At 44.2% G+C, this 20,659-nt stretch overlaps 1 pseudogene; it reads left to right on the top strand.

The window, feature by feature from the left end:
- LOC143641047 (WAS/WASL-interacting protein family member 3-like) overlaps nt 1–20,659 on the top strand; it is a 39,015-nt pseudogene that overhangs the window by 7,330 nt on the left and 11,026 nt on the right.

Genomic DNA, 20,659 nt, shown 5'->3' with positions numbered 1-20,659 from the left:
ACCCCCACCCCCAGCTGCAGGCCTGCCCTGCATTTCCTGGGTGATGACATTATGGAAGAGGCTTGCAGCTTAGTGGTTATGAGTGCCAGACTGACCTGGGATTACCTCTCAGCTCTACACTTCCTGGCAGTAGGTGGTCTGCTTCACCTCTGTGCCTCATCTGTCAAGTGGACAGAATCCTCATAACCAGGACCTACATCCAAGGGTTGCTCAAGGGCCCTTGTAATGAGTTAATTCTCTCAGGTTACTTGAGACAAGGCCTGGCACATATAAATGCCTTCCCATTACTTTTTGTTATTGTGATGTTGTTATTGTCACCTCATTGCATGTTGCAGCCTGTTTAGTCAGCTTTCTCGTTGCTGTGACTAAAGGACCCCACCAGAGAACTATAGAGGAGGGAAAGTTTATTTGGGGGCTTACAGTTTCAGAGGTCTCAGTCTATAGACAACAGATTCCATTCCTCAGGGCTCCAGGTGAGGCAGGGACATCATGGTGGAAGAGTGTGGTGAAGGGAAGTGGCTCATGTGATGATTAGAAAGCAGAGAGACACTCCACTTGCCAGATACAAAATATATACCCCAAAGCCAGGTCCCCAGTGATCTACCTCCTCTAGCCACACCCTACCCTCTTTCAGTTTCCACTCAGTCAATCTCATCATGGCATTAATTCATTAATTTAAGGCTCTTGTAACCCAAGCATTTCTCCTCTAAACCTCTTGCACTTTCTCACACATGAGCTTTTGGGGTACTCCTCACACCCAATTCATAACACAGACCCTTGTTAATTCCCTTCCTCAGACTCCAAAACTACCTCTGTATGCATACTAAAGTAGAGGAGGAGATGGGTCCTCCCAAAAGCTTTTTTACTTCAAATGAAAGAGGGGACAGAGCCATAGGTATCTTTGAGGGTTCAAACTTGGATGAATGAGGAAGGCATTTAGCAAAAATGGGAATGCTGGTGCCATCAGCTGGAATTAAGGACAGTGGTGTTATTTCATTAATTTGCAAATTAATCAGCTGGGAGTTGGGCACGTTTCTTTCTTTCTTTTTCTTTTTTCTTTCTCTTTTTTTTTTGTGGAGGGGGGTAGCACTTTTTGTCTAAAGTAAAAAGAAAATATAAAAGAAACCTCACCAGTTATTGAGATACTGTTCAAACTATGAATTATTTATTATCTCTTCCTCATATTGTACCTTGACTCCTAGCCTCAGGCTTTTTTTTTAATCTATTTTTTAATTTTTGAATTAATGAGGTTGTTCTTTGCAGGTCCAGTATGGGTTTTTTTAAACCAAATTTTACTCATAATTTAAAATTTAGACTTAAAAACCTGGGAACATTGCCACCATTGAAAACGAGAGTGATGACAAATTGAATTCTCACTTGCGGGATAGAGTGGCCAAGGAATAGAAAGTGAGAGGACCCTCTGGAAGAACCTGGGCTGTGAGATGCCCTCCCAGGACAGTAGATTCTCCTCCCACACCTGCATGTTGTGTGGGAGCCGTTGGTTGTCAGAGCCAAAGATCCAGGGTTAAGGTCTACATGGAATTCAAGTTAACAAATACAGATAGATTGCTTATGTATGTAGTTAAAAGAAAAGAAAAGAAAATCTGTCTTCCTTCGTAATAGAAAGTGGCTTAGATCCTACTCTCAAAAACAAGAGACAAATATATGTAAAGGCTGTAATATTGGACAAGATATAAATAGTGTCATAGAAAGTTACAGATCATGTGCTTTGGCAGTAGGAAAAGTCTAATTGAGGAAGTTAAAAAAAAAGTCTTTGTAAACTGTTCTTGCTGTGTAGCTTACAAGGGAGGTAAAAGGTTTGTGAAATATTGCAGGACTTTGGTGAGGGCATTCCCAGAAGAGACAGGAGCCTGAGCACAGGCTGCAAAGCAGGAAACAAGAAACACTGGAACAATCTAGAATGGAGGCCTATCACAGCCTGGGAAGGCTACCTGGGGCAGTATGACTGGATTCCTCCTTTCAGTTAAGAGTGGAGTGCCACAAGGGCATTTTGTGAAGGGAAATCAGGTGATTAGTGCTTTAAAGATGACCCTCTAAAGGTAATCTCAAAGGTGGATTGAGATTCTAGTTTTAGAGGCCAGCTAAGAAGCTTGGATCTAGAAAATAAATTATAAAACACACACACACACAAACATATATATATGTATAAATGTGTATATGTCTATATACCATATAAACACACACATATGGAATAGCACACATACACATTTGTACACACACATGTACATATACTCTCTGAGAACAAGATCCTGGCAGTCCAACCCCTATGGCCCCTGGCCCAGTCAACACTCATATCTTAAATATTATTGGGTTACATCAATAACTAAGTAGTTTTCTCCTGATTTCTATTAACCATCATTGAAGTCCCCTCTCTCCAAAAGTCTCCATGAACTATTTATAAATTCATTTTATCATTTAAAACTAACAAACACCACATGAATTTAAAGATGTGTTTTTGTCTGGTATCCAACCCACACCTATATGTTCATTGCCTTTCTGAATCTATAGCTCTGCGAAAGTTGAATCTCTAATCCCTGCCTCTAAACCTGACCTTGCTGGCCTTGTATATACATCTCAAATCCCTCTCTTTCCACACTCCTTCATTTCTACTCTTCTCATCCCTGACATTTATTCTCCTACTTTTCTAATTATTCCCTATTGAAGGAACCTTGAACTCATATTGGAATTTAAATTGCTAAAAATTAGTGATTAAATTTATCACCATAAGTGTAGTTTGTATCTAGAAAAGGATCGTCAAATTCTTTATAACACTATTTTATAACACTAGTTTAAAAATGCTATCATTCATAGGTACACACAGGGTAGCAAGAGGAAATGGGGGTCAAGTCCAGCCAGTGATGTTAAGGAGGACTTTGCTTGTGCTATTCTGAGTGAGGTGGAAAGCCATTGCAGGGCATGAGTGGAGTGACATGACCTAGAGAGCAGATGCTCTGCTGGGGGCAAGAGTTCCTCCCAGAGCATAGACAGGGCTCTTACCTGGCCTTCTTGGATCCACCAATTCCTTGGAAGACTGCCAAGAGAAAAGTGTGAAAAGAGCAAAGATCACAGCTTGTTCAAGCCAAGTTCTGAAGGTGAACTCCAGTGTAAAATGGAAAGTGTGGGACAAAAGGCCTATGCAGCAGAGGGGATTTGAATGAGTTCCTCAGAGCAGTGGGGAGCCAGCAAAGAGTGACACAATAAATGATATGACCCTTAAAAGGATCACTCTGGCTGCTGTGGAGGAGGGCAAGACAAGAGGCAGGAAGAGCAAGTGGTGGACTGCAGAGGAATTGGTGGGCTTCCTTAAGGCAGCATCACGGGGATGGAGAAGAGGGGCCAGACCCAGAGAAATCACTCATGAAAAAAGAACTGGAGTTTGGAATGGGCTGGCTCCTGGGAACGAGATAGCAAGGAGGTTGTGCCACACGTAACAATCCAAGTTGTGCCAGAGGTTGAGATAAACATAATGGGTGGGCTTTTTTTATGGGTGTAAAGAACAAGATCAGACTCACCTACAGCCTGCAGCCCCAGTGAAAAGCTCCTAATTCTGCTTTACCTACAGATAAGAGAAGCAACACAGCATGAGGTAGCTCTACTCACGGGCCTGTAGACACTTTGGTTTAAGACATTAGGCTTTAGAAAAGGAGGTTAAAGGGTTCAATCTTTTTGTTCATGGATTTGAATTGCAATTTGAAGTTCTAAAAATGAGACACAGAACTGTCAAATCCCAATATGCCTCATTCTTAAACAGCTTGATTTCTGCACATTTGGAACATAGGGAACATTCTGTCAAGTCCAACACAAGAGAGTTCATTTTTTTTCTGAAAATATTTCAATCTCTATTCTGGATCCTGGGTTCCCTGTGTTCTACATAAAGATGGTAGCAGCAGGCAGGAGACTCCGCCATTCTGGCATGTTCTTGTGATTTAGACTTGGGAATGAATTGCAAGTGCCCTGGCTGCTGACACGGGTCTGTGTCAAGTGTGAGAAGGGGTAGGCTGAGGGCTGGTTGATGAGCAGGCCTTGTGCCTGGAAACCGGGCACTGCTATTAGTTTAACAGCCACCATGGAGACTGCGAGACTGAAACCGTGTTAGGCTGACTGGGTTTAGATCATCTTTGAGAGCAATAACCTGCTTGATTTGGATCAGCTGGCTAGATTATTATTAGCATTTGTCACAAAAACCAGGATCAGACAGATGCAGGAATGGCATATGGTGGCAAGGTGGCAAATAACAGGGGACGTGCATTTCAAACAGTATCATGGCTGACTCATTTGTTGGAATGACAAGCCCTTATAAATGCAAAGACCTTATAACTTATCAAGATAAGAAGAAAGGCCCCTTGCCAATTTCATCCGACCCTTGGCTCTGTTAGTGCTGTCTTTCGAGTTCGGTGCTTCTAATCTTCTTACTGGCTCACTTCAGGCTTTCCATCTTTACACCGAAGGGAATGAGCTAATGTGCATATTTTGCATCTTTTCAGATCCTGGGCTATTTCTTTTGAAACTTATTGTAGGGAAACTGAGTGAACCAAAGCTTCCTGTGGAACCAGTCGATCTTCATACTCAATAATGTTGTTAACATTAGTTATCTTTGAAATGATGGCTTGTTTTTGTTTTTTGGTGTAAATAGTTGCAGTGGGAAAAGTGTCCAGGCGTGGCTTTCTTTCCCTTTATGATATTTTTAGTATAGTTACCAGTGATCAGGATTTGCAGAGAATAAAACAGCCAGGAACCTTCCCTCCTGTTACTGCATCCTGTAACCACAGTAACAAGAATTCTTACAGTTGTAGAAGATTTTTTTGAAAAGGAAATTATGTATAAATATTAAGGATGGAGTAAGAACATATCTCATTGGGTACAATGATCTTCAATGTGAGAATGAAGTCATCCTCTTGTAGAAAACCTATAAAGTCCAGATATATATGGACGCCTTAGTTATGCAGTTCATAATTCTTCTGTGCCTCACTGGAGAGGAGAGGGTGGAAGGATACCAGGTGAGGGGGAGCCCTCTAGAGGACAATCACCAAAGCAGACACTGCAACAGGAAAAAACTAGAAGTGAAGGAGAAGGAATGTTAAATTTAGGGCAGATCTGAACTGATGGTGTAAATGTAATGTGACTTGCCATGTGCTTCTGCTGATGTTGTGGTGGAGCAAAATGGTGACTTTAGCAGTTTAAGAGCTGCCAGGCTGTGGTTTGCACGCTGACCCAGCTCTACATAGTGTCATTTAACCATAGAAGCTTGCAGCGGCTAGCAGGTACCTGTCACAGAAAACCACAGCAGCAGAAGCAGGAAACAAAGCAACAGGGACAGAACAATCCCCTTAGTGCAGTAAAAGTCCCTAAGTGTATGAGCTAAGAGTCCCTAGCCTGTTGACAAGCTTGCACCCATATTCAAAATGTAGACTGCACCCTCCAATAGAATTGCACCAACTCCCTTGCCTTCATGTACCCCAAACTTTCTTATAAGGGGCTGAGGTTGTAGCTCATTGTCTAGAATGTGTGAAGCCCTGGGTTTAATCCCCAGCACCACATTAAAAAAAAAGGAAACCAAACTTGCTTATATACCAGATTAAAAACCATGCTGCACTCAGGGCTCAGACTTTGGGAATTATCCCTCTGGGCTCTGGTGCTACTAATAAAGTGTTGCTGCCAGTTCTTGGTGTCCTGACCCTCATTTCCTGCCACAATGTAGAACATATTTATTAACAAATCGGTCATATAGCATCATCAGGGATTTATTGATGCATGTGCTAAGTAGGTACCACTCAGCGTAATTCACAGCCCTAACCTGCAACACCTGGGATAGGCAAGGTCAGGAAGTGGGGTGCATTGTGGTAATAAATAGGAAATTGAGGGTGAGTTGGATGAGGGGACCCCTCTCCCAGTGGTAGTGACAGGTAGGGTTTTCTCTGTATTCCAGGTGCTTCTTTAAATGGAAAAATGTGCCTTATAAACCCTGACCTGAGTTAGGCCATGAATATCATTATAACTCACTGCTGTTTATCTTGTGCCCAGGAAGAAATTGATGAAGCACTTCCTCTCCTGTGTCCCTGACCATAATACACATAAGATTGTAATACCAAATTTACACCAAAAAAAAAATTAATACCCTCTTGGCAAGGGTTTTAGTATTTCTGTTGATCCCTTACTTGATCCCTTACTTATAAATAAAATGAAAGAAGAGTTTAAAAATCTTAAACTTTGCAGTGCAAAATGACTTCTGACATCAATGGTTTTAGAGGATATTTTTAGAACATGTTTTATGGGAAATATCCTGCTGTCTGTGTGCAGTTAGATATTCATAGTATACATATCTATGTGTATATCTAAGTCTAGCCAACCAATTAGGGTTGGGCCACTTGCTCACAGGTGCCTTAATGACCATCATTTATAAGCCCATCTCAAAAATCATGTTTGTAGAAAATAAGATCCAGACAGTGAAGCTCATACCTGTCAAAGCCAGCATAAGATTCATAACCTGAGCTTACTCAGCCAGTGAAAATACCGACTCAGCATATTTAAGCCCAAACCACAGTGGCCTTCACTTCTAGTCTGAGACACTACAGGGCCCCTGAGTTTCTAGTCAGCAAGACTGCTTTGCCCTTTGTTGAAGAGAAAATAGTGATAGCAAGGATTTATAAATTCCACGTACATGTCAGGGGCCCTCCTAGATCTCACATCTTCCCTGAAGACTGCTGGGCTCATACATGTGGCCATATCTGAACCCTCTGTGGTCTTCCTCTCTATGGGACTCAATGGGTGCTTTATCGTGTAATAGGTTGGCTAAACTCCCTGTGTGTCCATGACCCTGGCACATGTGCATGCCCTTTAGAGCAAGGACAATGTCTTACACCTCCTAAGTGTAGTTCAGGCCTCTATTCATTCATCTGCACAGAAAATAGTTATTGAACCTACCTGAGGCCAGGTGCTGTTCTACTCTTTGAGGATATACTAATAGAGAGTTCTTGGGGTTAATGAACATAAAACTCATAGCCAGAACAATAGAAAGATAACTATAAACTTGTATGCCCTGATAAATATGACAGAAGAAAATGAAATATAACACTCTAAGACAGAAGAGTTCATGATCTTATTTAAATTTGGGAGCAGAAAAGACTCCAAAATGATAATATTTAAACTGAAACCCAAAGAAACATAGTCTTTTCTTCAGTAGGGACTAGGAAGTATTTCTTGCCTTGAAAAGTGTTTAATGGTCTCTAAAGTCTCATGGCATTAACATCCTAAGTGCAGCGAATCTCCATGGCTGTGTCTCCCAGTGCAGCCTCTCCCTCCCCTTTTGCCAACCTCCCACACCTTTTATCTGGAAGGAAAGTAGTTGGATCTCAGTACTACTTGCAGAATTAGGACAAAGTTGTTCTTGCTAAGATACTTATGAAGCATTTCAGCAGTCTCTAGGACACATAAACTCAAAATGGCATGTGACCTTGATCACTAGTGCTGCAAAGTAAAAAGTATGTGGCCTTCAGAATTCAGCCCATTTAGAGTTGAATCCCAGTCCTGTGACCTCCAAGAGATGATTTCATAGACTCAGTTTCTTCCTCTGTGAAGGGGAGGACAAGGTCTCTTGAAACTCACAAGGATTCATGAAGACTGATGTTACACATCCAGGCAAAGAGCTAGCAGTCACTCAGCCACTATAGCCCTGCCCCACCTTTCTCTGAACCTTCTGGACCCCAATTTCTGTGGAACCCCACGGTTTTTCTCTCTGCTCCAAAAATCACATAAAGATTGCTATCACTTCCCTCAAAACTGGCTCTCAGAGTCCAAATTGGCTTCAGTTAAGAGACATAACAGGCCCATGATGGGCCACCTGGGCCCTAACATTGGAAGGATGTGACCACCAAAGGACTGAGCAACACCTCAGTACTGCTCAGAGTAGTCTAGAGTCAAATGGAGCAGGAGTATCTCTCATCCACAAGGTAGGGACAGTCTAAGATTTGGTCCAGGGGTAACCTAGGGACACCAGGCAGAGTGATCATTCAGAACCTGGAAGCAGGAATTAGGGACACACAGATGGAAGCCTAAGTGTGTGGGTGCAGCTTACCAGGAAGGGGGGAAAGGGGCTATGGTTGAGGGCTCCTTGAGGCCTCCAGGACTTTATGCACAAAATGGGCACTTGGCTTGAGGCCTCTAAAAGAAAGAGTCCATTCTAGGCTTCAGGAAGAGAGGTGTGATCAGGACTGAGGCAGTCTCCAGTGATAGCTGCAGGTAACTGCCTGGACGAGGTCAGCTTTGGGGAGGGGGTATGGAAGAAGGAGAGCTCCCAGAGTCAGGCTCTTCTGCTCCTCTGTGAATGTTAAATGCAATTATAGTCAAACCTCTTCTTCTTTTACAGATCAGCACTGACACTTCAGGCTTGAGGAAGCCAGATCCGAAAGGTTGGAGTGTCCTATTGGCCGATATCCAGCAAGGAACTCGCATGCGAAAAGGCACACAGATCAATGACCGCAGTGCCCCACAAATTTAGAGTAAGCAAGCAGTTCAATCAGGCCTACTGCAAGCTCAGGGCAGGGGCAAGGGCAGGGCACAGCCACAGTCCCCTGGCTGGGTTGCATTTGTGACGCAAGACACACCAGGCCATCTCAGACCTGCTCAGTGGACAGGCAGAAATCTCGGTAAGAGAGTCAGAGATGGTTTAGAGTGTATCTTCCATCACTTTTCGAAGGCTAAAAGTTAAAAAGCAAAACAAAACAAAAACAACTCCATGGTAGGTTGACATTTTTATTCATTGTATAAAACACATATAACACAATTTACCATTTTTACCATTTTAAAACCTTCAGCGGCATTTACTATATCCACAATGTTGTTGGAACCATTCCCTCTATCTAGTTCCAGAACATTTTTATTACCCCAAAAAGAAAATCCCACACTCATTAACAGTCACTCCATTCCTCCCAGCCCAGCCCCTGGCAGCCACCAGCCTACTTTCTGTCTCTACGGATGTACTTATTCAAGTTATTTCATAGGAATGGAATCATGTCCTCTGTGGCCTTTTGGTGACTGGCTTCTCTCAGGCCAGCATTTTCAAGCTCCATCCATAATACAGTATGTGTCAGTACTTCAGCCCTCTCACACAGTTTCATCTTATGGATGTACCATATTTTGTGTGTCCATCATGGGGTAAATAAAGATTCCTTACCCTGTGCCAACATAGTCCTCAAACTCAACTATAGATAATAAAGCCCTCAAATTAAAAAAAAGGAGTTTTTGTTTTTCACAAGGAAAAAGATGTATTCAAAATTCTATCTCACAGGATCATGTGACTGCAGCCTTCTGTCTTCCAGAACATAATAGGAGCCTGTGTGCAGGTCAGATAACTCATGTTGAATTCTGCTTCTGCCACCAGGCAAATCAAGGGGCCTCTTGTTTTGTTGTTGTTGTTGTTGTTTGTTTTTGTTTTGGTACTAGGAATGAAACACAGGCTCTGCCACTGGACTACACCCTTATACACTCCAAGCCCCAGGGAACTTCTTTGAGGCTCAGTTAGCTCATCTGCAAAATGAAGGAGATAATAATACCTGCTCTTTTTTCTATGGTGGGGTAGTGTTCAGATTATGGAAGATTGAATTATTTAATAATGTAAGATTGGGTCTTTATATATTTTGCAATGATGTGCATGATGGTCCTAAAGCTAGTCCTAAAAACATAATTGTATCTCATATGATAACACACAAAGACACTTTTTTTGAGGGGGGCAGTACTGGGGATTGAACTCAGGGGCACTCAACCACTAAACCACATCTCCAGCCCTATTGTGTATTTAATTATTTAGAGACAGAAACTCAATGAGTTGTGTAGTACCTCACTTTTGCTGATGCTGGCTTAGAACACACCATCCTCCTGCCTCAGCCTCCTGAGAAGCTGGGATTACAGGCATGGGGCACCACGCCCAGCCAAAGACATGTTGTTAAAAAAGGGTTTTGAAAATTGATTATAATATAAATTAGTTTCCATTTAGACCCACTGTCTACTTGGCTATGCTCAATTAACAAATTAATCCATTTTTTTTGGAACACTCACTTCATAATGACTCCAGTAATTAATGTATATTAATACTCAGAATAATCTGTCTACTTTCAGCCACCAGTGGGCACTGTGTCCTAACTTCTCCCTGCATAAAAGCTTCAGGCTATAAATACATTCTGTCAGTGATTTTTGCCTCCGCTGAATATCTTTTCAGGTTCTGCAATTGGTAATCACACACATCTCAAAGGCTAGAGTTAGTGATGTCCAAGCTTTCAGGCTTCCTGTTTTACAGAAAGGACTATAGGGAATCATAGGGTGGGCCCAGTGTCTGAGAACCCAGGGGAAGGAAAATTCTGAAGCAGAAATCATTGCCGACCATCACTTCCTGCTTGTAGTTCTGGTCAACCCCCTGTGGACAGCAAGTTAAGATGGTGGGCTGAATCAAATCCATAGGTTTTCTTTGTTTAGTTTTCCCAATGCCAAGCTGCGAATACGACCAACTCTACACCTGCTGTGTTCAGGTTTTCTAATTTGCAGTGTACTGCTGATTCCCCATCAGCATCCAGCAAATGGGTAGAATTCAGGTTCCTTTGTTTGGTCGCCTTTCAGGGTGGTTGGCCACAAATGGTTAGCTCTTTGACAGGGCTGGAGAGGGCAGCAGACATATATAGGCACATGAGTCTGCGGAGTAACAAGGCAGAGGGCACCTGGGGAAGATGCTGAGTGCAAGGGAAAGAGGACAATGGGACACTGCTGAGACGGTGTCAAACCCCAGAGTGAGAAGGAACTGCTCAGCTCTGCTCACACATCTTCACCACTTGCTCTTCTCTTTGAAGGTTCAAAAGCAAGCAACAAAGAAGGAGGAGGCTCTGCCAACTCCCGAGGAGGAAACACACCCCCAGTCCTGGGAGATCTCTTCGCTGGTGGCTTTCCTGTGTTGCGACCAGCAGGCCAGAGGGTGTAGCAGGTAAGGAAAAATTTGGACTAGCTACATCATAGTCTAAATCTCCTTAACTCATGGAACCAACTGGGAAATCCACATGTGACTAGTTGGTTCCACATGTGCCCAGGGACATGTGTTTTATAAACAGTCATATTAGAGATCATGTATTTGGAAAGTTAAACACTGGAACTTTCTAAAGCACAGAATTGTTCATGAGGAATCTTTCAAATCATCATCCTAACTAAATAATTCAATTAATAATTGAAGAGCAATTTGTATTATTTAGCATTGCCCAGACAGAAGGTTCAAATCATAATAGATCATCATAATGACATCACTATGGACTCACTAGAGATGCATGAGTTGTAATGGTTTTCATTCATTGTATCAATTAGGCATTGCTATGTAACAGAACACAGATACTTAAGAGTTTTAAATGACCATTTATTATTTAGCCTATGACTCTGTGGGTTAGCAATGTGGAATGATCTCAGTTCTACTCCCTCAGCATCTGCAAACCTGCAGTTTAGGTAGGTGGCTTTCCTTTATCTTAGATTTCTCCTGTTTTTCCTGTCTCTGAGGCCTCAGCTGTAACCACTGGCTTGACTCACCTCAGGTCCACGTGGTCTCTCAGTCTCCAGCAGGCTTCTCAAGGGCTTGTTATCATGGTGGTGGCAAGGCTCCAAAATAAAAGGAAGATGTGTATAAAGTCCCTTGAGGCTTAGTCTTGGAAGCTACTGAGAAGTAACTTGGAAGGCTAGGAAGTGTTAATTCCTATCACATCCAAAGCATGTGACAAAGATGTGGAAATAGACTTCATCTCTTGATATCATATTCAATCATATTAAAAGGTTATGTTAATAGTCAATCATATTCAAAGATTAGAGAATTAGGCATGAGAGGGTAATTGAGGCCATTATTACAAACAGTCCATTGCAGTTATGTGTGCTTTAGCGGGCAATGGATGTTTTAAAACTTTTGCATTCAAATTCAATCATAAGAAAAAAAGAAGTGTTTTCCCACTATTGTGCTCTTTAGCCAACAAGATGAATAAACTCCAGGTATATCACTGACCCAGGGACTGTCAAGCTCCAAATATTCCTGGTACCTGATCTTCCACCACATGAGCAGGAAGCAGAGGATTTTGTACTCTTAACAGACTCACTTTCAGGGTTTTTGAATCTTGGATTCATGATATTTTCAATCATTTAAAAAGTTTGGATTGGTTTTTCAAGAGTAGGCTCTGTTCTGCTTTTTAAGTTTATAATTCTTTTAAATTTCACTTGGCAACTGGGCTGACTTATTTAGGGTTTTCTGTCATCATCTCTGTGTACTATGGGAACATGTTTCAGAACTTTTAGGCTGGATTCTCTGTGCTGATCCCTGCCCTAGACATCATATAAAATATAGATCTTGTCCCTGGAAAGACCAGGTAGGGCTTTCTACTCCTGGGCATAGGCAGCCAGCTGTTCTGGCCCCTGAAATTATGTTAATTCCTGACGACAAAGATATGTCTTCCAGAATCTCCTCAAAGAAAATCTTCAATAGAGGGATACAACCAAGCTGTAGTAGTCTTGCCCAGGTGACTGTCACATCATAGCCAGAGGGCCACCAATGCGAAAACCCAGACACCATACTCCTGCCCATTTATCTTCTTCCCCCAGAGGCACTTCTTATATGCCTTTGGCCTGGCTTTTGACATGAAGTCCTTCAGGAATGATTTGTACCCAGTTTGGGGAAACACTGGGATGAAAAACTCCAGAACCCCTCAATAGACACTGGGGTTTATAATCTGAAACAAAAGCTGCCCCTATGCTGCAGCACTGAGGAAGTTGTATATGTGAGATGCAAGCATTTTTCCAAGTGTTTTCCACATATTGCCATATAACATATAGGGGTAGTGAAATAGGGGAAAGTGTGTTCCCCAGAACTCCTTTAAGGGAGGACTATATTTAGAATAAATATTTGAATATGCCTCCTGAAAGGACAGTGACAGTCCCTCTGACAGTGACCTCTCTTAAAATCGTATTTAAACAATGATTGCAGAACTTCAGTGCATTAAGCAGGAAGAGGAACTTTTTTAGCAAGAGGCAAGGGAGGGGGAAGAAGAGAATCAGAACTGTGGTGCAAGGTTGTATCAAGAGTCAGAGGTCCATCCAAGGACCCCATATCCACCCCAGTCCTCCATAAAGTTCAGCAAATACAAACAAGCAATTTGTTGTTATCCCTGAGTTTAAGAGTTAATGGATTTCAGTGATGTGGTTGGGCTGGGGTTGTGGCTCAGTGGTAGAGCATTTGCCTAGCATGTATGAGGCCCTGGGTTTGATCCTAGGCACCACATGAAAATAAATATATAAAATAAAATTACTGCATCCAACTACAACTAATATATATATATTTTAATGATGTGGTGAAGGAGACACATAGAGGATGAGAAATTCAGAGATCAGGAAAAAGCCAGCCCTTTGAAAATTAGAGTAAGTTTTTGTGAAAGAGGGCTTTGAACTTCTAGAGGCCATGTAACTAGGAGGTTCAAGATCATTGGACCTGGAATGTGGAGGACAAGTGTTTCCCTGCTGATTTCCCTTATGTATTCAGGGAATCATGAATTTTATGTTTGCAATATAGAAACAAAGGATGTCCTTGTTCATAAAAGGCTAGCAGTGAGGAAAACCTCCCTAGCCAGGTGTTTGGGCTTGGTATACCTAAGGATCCAAACTAGAGCATAAGGGCAACTGCACCTGGCAGGTAAAGGTGGATGAATGTGAGGGGTCTTGAGATGAGGAAGGGCACAGGTCAGAGCAGTCCTGCGTCCTGGGCTGGACGTGAGAAGGCTATTGGCAGGTGAGAACAGAATAGTAAGATTAGGGTCTGACCTGGGCTTGTCTGGAATGACAGCTCCTTGATGCTCAGAAAGACCTTGGTGCTCATCCAGCTGGTCCCAAGTGCCACCCACGCGCTTTAGCTTCTTCCTTTCTCTGTTGTTGAGCTAACCCAGAATTTGTTTCATTTCTAGGTGGCAAGACAGGGCAGGCCTCTGGTTCAAGAGCACCTTCTCCCCGGCTTCCCACCAAAACCATTAGTGGCCCGCTTAACCCCCTGCATCTCCTAGGCTAGGCAATGCCTTTGAGGCCCAAGACGCTGTCAGGATAGCCCCTCTTCACCCCAATGTGCCCGCCCCACCTCCACCTCCTCACCCTCTACCTCCACCTCTATCACCTTCTTCCCCCACCAAGGCCTCACTGGTGTCCCAACCAGGCCTATTGACCAAAGGGAGCTCTCCTGCCATTGCACCCACTGTCCCCTGCCCTCCTCCGTCTCCACCTCCGCCGCTTCCTCCCACCCCACCCCCTCTGCCCCTGGCCTCCCTACTCAGTGACAAGGCAGTGAGGCCTCAGCTGGCCACCTTGCACCTCCCGCCCATCAGGCCCCCTCTCCCTCTCCTCCCACCCTGTGAGTATCCAGGTCTCAATGAGGAGCCTGCCAGCCCCGCTCAAGAGGTGCCAGAGCCCCCCGACCCGCCGCCACCGCCACCTCCGTCGCCCCCACTCCCCCTGTATGCTTCCTGTTCGCCCAGGGCTTCAGTGCCAGCGCCTCCCTTGCCAGGCGCTAACAACTGCAGCGAAAACCCTCCCCAACTGCCCCCCAACTTCCAGGCCCAACAGCAGAAGGCCAGGGTGCAGGGCTTGCCCGCACCACCTGGCCCTCTGGGACCTCAGCCGCTCCTGCAGAAGAGGAGGATCTGCAGAGGCCCAGGTAAAGCAGCCCAGACCGCGGAACCCCGTGCAAACCGTGGGATGGCTCCAATCTCAGAATCTTGTTTTAGTCTAGAGCTACTCAGTGCCTCTGGGTAGAACCTTGTCCCACTATGGGACTTTATTGTTGGAAGTTTTCATTTTAGAGACGCAAACCAATGGCCAGGGGGAACTGGGAGACTTGTCCCGGATCCTGCAGAAGGTAAGGGAGGGATTCTGGCCATGATCCTCTTGCCATCACTGGCTGGGACCCTGGACAGCCACTTAACTGTCTGTGTGTCCTTCTCTGTAAGATGAGGACAGCAATATTTCTACCTCCTGGAGTTGTTGTAAAGATGTACGTGATGTGCTTAGAACAGGGAATAGCAAGTGAGCTCTAGAGAAGAGTTTTGTTTTTACTATGGACTTTCTGTCTCCAGATCTACTCCTCGGGTAGGGCTTGTTTCCCAGCCCAGGTCTCTGGTTTAGTCTTCTCCTGAATTATTCCAGTCTGGCTCCCAGCCTGAATCTTTACTGGCCCTCAGCAGATTGGATTCACAGTCTGCCTTTTGGCAGGTTCTCAGCTGACTGAAGAAAACAGGGCCTGTATCTTTAGCCAAAAAGCAAAAATAATTCTTCACTTACAGAGCAGAGAGGATTGTGAATTGAGTGTTGATGGCTCCTGACTTACTTCACTGGTCCCTGTAGTGGTAAACTTCATGCACTGTTGACGCCTTTCCACACAAAAGGTACCATCACACATCCACACACACACCTGCATTTACACACACAACTCAAACACAATTACAAGCACTCTCTCAGCCTTACACACAAACACCCTAATAAATGCGTACTCCATACACACACCCATATACATACACACTTAACACATATACAACTCCCCCACACACATATCCATACACATATTTTTTGTTCTGTCAGTAAATCTTTTGATGCAGAAAGTTTCTTAAATGTATTTCCTTAAATTAAAAACAATGCCAGCTTATTGTGGAGCAAATATAAATAATATCACCTAGAGATGAAAACTGTCATTTGGATGTCATTTTCATTTTTTTTTTCTGAATACATGTACATTGACATGCTTAATACCATTTTGTATTTACAGTTTTGTATTTTTATTTAATACTATACTAAAAGCAGTTTTGTCAAATTATTAAAATGTATAAGTAAATTAAAATGATAATATGTACATATATTTGATTCCCTGTTTTTGTTATTATGAATAACAGTGTAGGAAATACTTTTATAGAGATTTTAGTCCATACTTTGGATATTTTTTTATTTTTTTTAATTAATTTATTTTTTTTCTTATGTGGTGCTGACGATTAAAGCCAGTGGTTCACACAAGCAAGGCAAGCACTCTACCACTAAGCCACAACCCCAGCCCTACTTTGGATATTTTTTTAAATGATAGGTTCCTAAGAGAGAATTCCTAGCACAGAGGGCAAGGGTATTTTTAAGACTGTTGATCAGAAGAGATAAGTTTTTAATCATTCTTCTTTCAACTGACTGGTCACCAGGAGGCCCGACATTGTGAGTGGTGAGCACCTCTGGTATCTGTGTTTTTAAATGTCCATGATGGAGTGGAAAGAAAAGCACGTTTTGGATTTGGAGAGATTTGAGTTCAGATCCTGTGTTCCCTGCATACTCCTGTGTAATCTGATGCCAGTTGCTTGTTTGCTTTTTTGTTTTGTTTTGTTTTATCTTGTTTTTTTTTTTTTAATTTACTCTGACAAATAGGAATAACGAAAGCACCTTTCACAGGGCATTGCTGTGACTATGCGGTGAGGGCCTGTGCGTGGCTGGGGCAGGAGCCTGTATTTTCCTTCCTTCCTTCTCCTTTCCCACAAGGAGGGGCAAGTTCCCATCAAGAGGAGGATCAGCAGTCTCTTTAGCCCTTTAGTCTCCTTGTGTGATCAAATAACTCCTAGGTGCCGAGGAAGAGAAGAGTGAGAGAAAGAAGCCTGGGACAGTCTCTTTGGGCAGACCCTGCAGGGAAAGCAGGAGCTCAGAGGGCACCACTCTGCTGCTGCTGCTGCTGGAACCCCCACCTGCTCCAGAAGGGTTGCCTGGCCTCTCCCTTGGTGTCTTTGGATGTGAAACTTGATTTCACATATAAAATAGGGGTAACTTCTACTTCAGCTCAACTTGGGAGAAGGGAAAGAAGTTGTAATTGTAAGCAAGTAGCACAGGGAATGGTGGTGTACCGGCAGAGTGATGGAGGCAATGTCATTGAGGAATAAGCAGCAGTGGGGTACCTGTAGTGAGGAGCCAGGACACTGGGCTGTCGACTGCCAAGGGTCACACAGAATAGCACAGGGGGAGGAGGGAGGAGCCTCTGGCCATTGACCAGGGAAGGCTTGAGGGTGTAGGTTGGATTTGAGTTGGGCCTTGGTGGTCGGGAAGGATCTAAGTTGGAACTGAAGGAGAATAAGCAGATTGCAATGCAGAAGAGCTGGTGGGAGCAGAACTCAGTGGGAGCAGAATTTGAGGGAAGGAACATGGCCCTACGACCCATTCCTCTGGCCTCCCTCTGGGCCCTCACCTAGCAACTACCTTTGCTGTTCCTATCACTCTGCAGTGGGGCTATTCCTTGAGCTGTACCATCTTTCTTGGGGGGGAGTTACTTGGGATTGAACTCAGAGGCACTCAACCACTGAGCCACATCTCCAGTCCTATTTTGTATTTTATTTAGAAACAGGGTCTTGCTGAGTTGCTTAACATATTGCTTTTCCTGAGGCTGGCTTTGAACACACAATCCTCCTGACTCAGTCTCTCAAGCCACTGGGATTACAGGCATGCCCTACCATGCCCAGAGAGCTATACCATCTTTTAATGAGGGTCATCATTAATATTATCACAACTGTCAAGCACTTACTGTATTCCACTTGACTGAAATCAACTCATTTAGTCCTCTCAACCCTAGGAGGTATGTGTCCTATTATTCCCATTTTTGGGTAAGAAAACTAAGGCACAAAGAACCTGTTATTTGTCCCAATGAAAGAAATGTGATTCATTCTCAGTTTGGCTGAAGCAGTTGCCCTTTTAATCACTATATCATATTATATCCAGAAATCTAAACATCTAATCTCTCACATAGAGTTATAACGTCACTGTCCCCATTCCTAACTCTGAATGCCCTGTCATCTTCCCCATAAGGGACCAGTGGGGGAAAGCTAAATCCACCTCCAGCACCTCCTGCAAGATCACCCACCACAGAGATTTCAAGCAAGAGCCAGAAGAACCCTGCCTGGACCCCCACCCAGCAGCCCGGAGGTCAGCTGCGGAATGTAAGCATGCACATCACTGGTAAGCAGGTGCACACATGGGGGACTGTGCCAGTGAGGAGGTGATTCCTCCTGGCTCCTGGAGAGAGCTTACATGCTTCCCAGTGAACTGTTGGCTCACACAAATACAGGACAGCCTACAGAGCCTGTGAAATAGGGTTTCTTTCACCACTTTCTGGATAGTTCCAGGGCCTACTCTTAGACTTCTGACTCAGACTAGAGAACCAAAAGAAAACCAGTATTTAAATTCTCTTTGTGTTTATGTCTGTCTCTCTCCATAGAGACCAGAGTGCCAGAGAGACCAGAGTGATTTGGATAAGGGCAAGGAGTGGGTGGAAGGCCCACGAGGTAGGGGGACAATTGGAGCAAAACTATGGACTATGGAGGTAGGAAGTTAAAGGCACCTGGAGTTGGATGTGACTGCAACACCTCTGCCCCCCTTCTGTGTGCTAGGCTATGGTCAGACATAAGACCCAGCTCAAAAGACAGGAGTCAGCCCAGGAAAGGGAGACTGGACCACTCCTCTTTTCTCCCCAGGAGCTCACTTCTGCTCCCTTAGGAGCTTCCTTAAGATGTTGGTTGGAGTAGTTTGGTGGGTGATGGGAAATCACTGCTGATCTCACTCTACTTCCCCTCCTCCCAGCCAAGCAGTAAAACTTGAAAGGTGGATGGATGTCTTGGGGTGAATAGCCCTTCCATCAACACCTTTGCACAGAGCAGGCAAGCAGAACACAGTGCATTTGCTTAGAGTGACATGTGTTCTCCTGGAGCGATCCAACGTGGGACCTGCCATAACCCAACTAAACTTTACCATTTCCCACATGTGCAGATGACTTCTAGTCTAAATTCATGTTCCATTCTGTGGAAGATTTTCCCCCTCCGGATGAATACAAACCATGCCAGAAGTTTTACCCCAGCAAGGTCCCCCGAAGTAAGTACTACCTTGACAAGACTTCTGGCTTTTCCTGACACTCCTAAAGTAGGTGCTCAGTGTGCATTGATTGACCAGAAACTGCCTGAAGGGTGACATCATGATTTTACTGTCCTGCTGCAAGGATACAGTGTGTTTATACTTAATCAGAACATGTATTTGTCTTTGCACATAAGAGTTCATTTGGAGATTTTGTTTTTATTTTTATTTTTTGCACAACACCAGGGTTAACTGGCATCAGATTTGGATGCCTAAATTTACCACATATCCCTTTCCTCCTGGGACTTTTGGCTAGAGAGCTGAACGCCCACAAAGAACACTGAAATGGGATACAGGGACTGAACTTGGAAAGAAATAGAATTCCCCCCAATTCAGAATTCTGACAAATCATGCAATGGAAAATATCCTTAGGCCAGTGGTTCTCAACCATGGCTGGCTACCTACTGGAATGACCTAGGAGTTTTTAAAAGTCCTGAACTCCACGCTGCCTCTCATCAAAATAGCCAGGGTGGGACCCAGATGTCACTATTTTTGAAAGCTGTCAGGTGATTCTGGTGTATAGTCTAGGTTGAGACTCAGCCAGGAGAAGGCCTCCTGCTGACTGAACAGTGTGGTCAGGCTCCAAGAGAGGCTTTAACTCAGCTCACCTGTTCAACCTTGAGAAGAGAGGAGGAGACTGAGGCTGAAACAGCAGGAAAGTGAGAGAAAAGCAAGGGTGGGGTACTACCACACTGTCGCTGCTTGCTGGTTAAACTGAGCCAATTCTTGTGTGGTGCTGAGCCAGCTGGACTGGACGAGGGGGTGGCAGGAGGCAGCAGATTCAACAGTATGGGGTGAGAGTTGGATGTGTGCCTACCCTGTTGCCTAAGTAAGGACCCTGTCCCACTCACCTGAGCACCCTAATGAAAAGTCATCAGAGTCCAAGGCTAGCTTGAGACCAGGAATCGGGGACCAGGTTCAGTGGCCCTGTCCTCTCAGAGGGGCCTTGGTGAGGTCCCTTCTGCAGAGGAGCAGAGGTGCTCAGCCTGCTCTAGTCAGGGCAGAGGGCTCTCAGCACCAGCCAGGACAGAGTTCCCTTTTCTGGCTGTGGGACTGCCTGTCAGAGAGAGGGGCCTTGTGACCTCTTTTAATCACAGGTAAATACCATTTTTCTGACTTGAGAGAAAGGGAGTGGATTGTTATAAAGGCGGATGGGGGAGAAATCACATCCCTTTAGGTTTTAAAAAGACTGAAGAGGGGCTCACCTGGCATGCGTGTGGCCCGGGTTTGATCCTCAGCACCACATACAAACAAAGATGTTGTGTCTGCCGAAAAAACTAAAAAATAAAAATTGAAATTCTCTCTCTCTCTTAAAAAAAAAAAAAAAAAAGACTGAAGAGCCAGCAGTTGGAGGAGGCAGGTGCTGCACTGGTCTCATGTTCCTGCTAAGTTCAGCAAATGTGTCCACACTGCCCTTGCACAACAGGCACCCTGCAGACACCAAAGGCTGCAGAGTAAGAAGCAAGGTCCCCACATCACCCTCCGCCATGCACACTCCTGAAAGATGAGTGAGAAGTTAGCCGCTGTACATGACAATGTCTTAATGACTGGAGTGTTAGGGGCATTAAGGGGAAGGGGTAGAAGGTGTGGTCACAGTGGCCTAGAGAGAGGACACTGTTTACATATGCCCAGGAGAGAGCATGATAGCATGGTGCATTTAGGAACCATAAGTCCCCCATGGTACTTT

Source organism: Callospermophilus lateralis, unplaced genomic scaffold (assembly GCF_048772815.1).
Source record: "Callospermophilus lateralis isolate mCalLat2 unplaced genomic scaffold, mCalLat2.hap1 Scaffold_83, whole genome shotgun sequence".
Classification (NCBI taxonomy): Eukaryota; Metazoa; Chordata; class Mammalia; order Rodentia; family Sciuridae; genus Callospermophilus; species Callospermophilus lateralis.
Note: the sequence above shows the minus strand (reverse complement) of the source record. Positions and strands in the feature narration are given on the sequence as shown.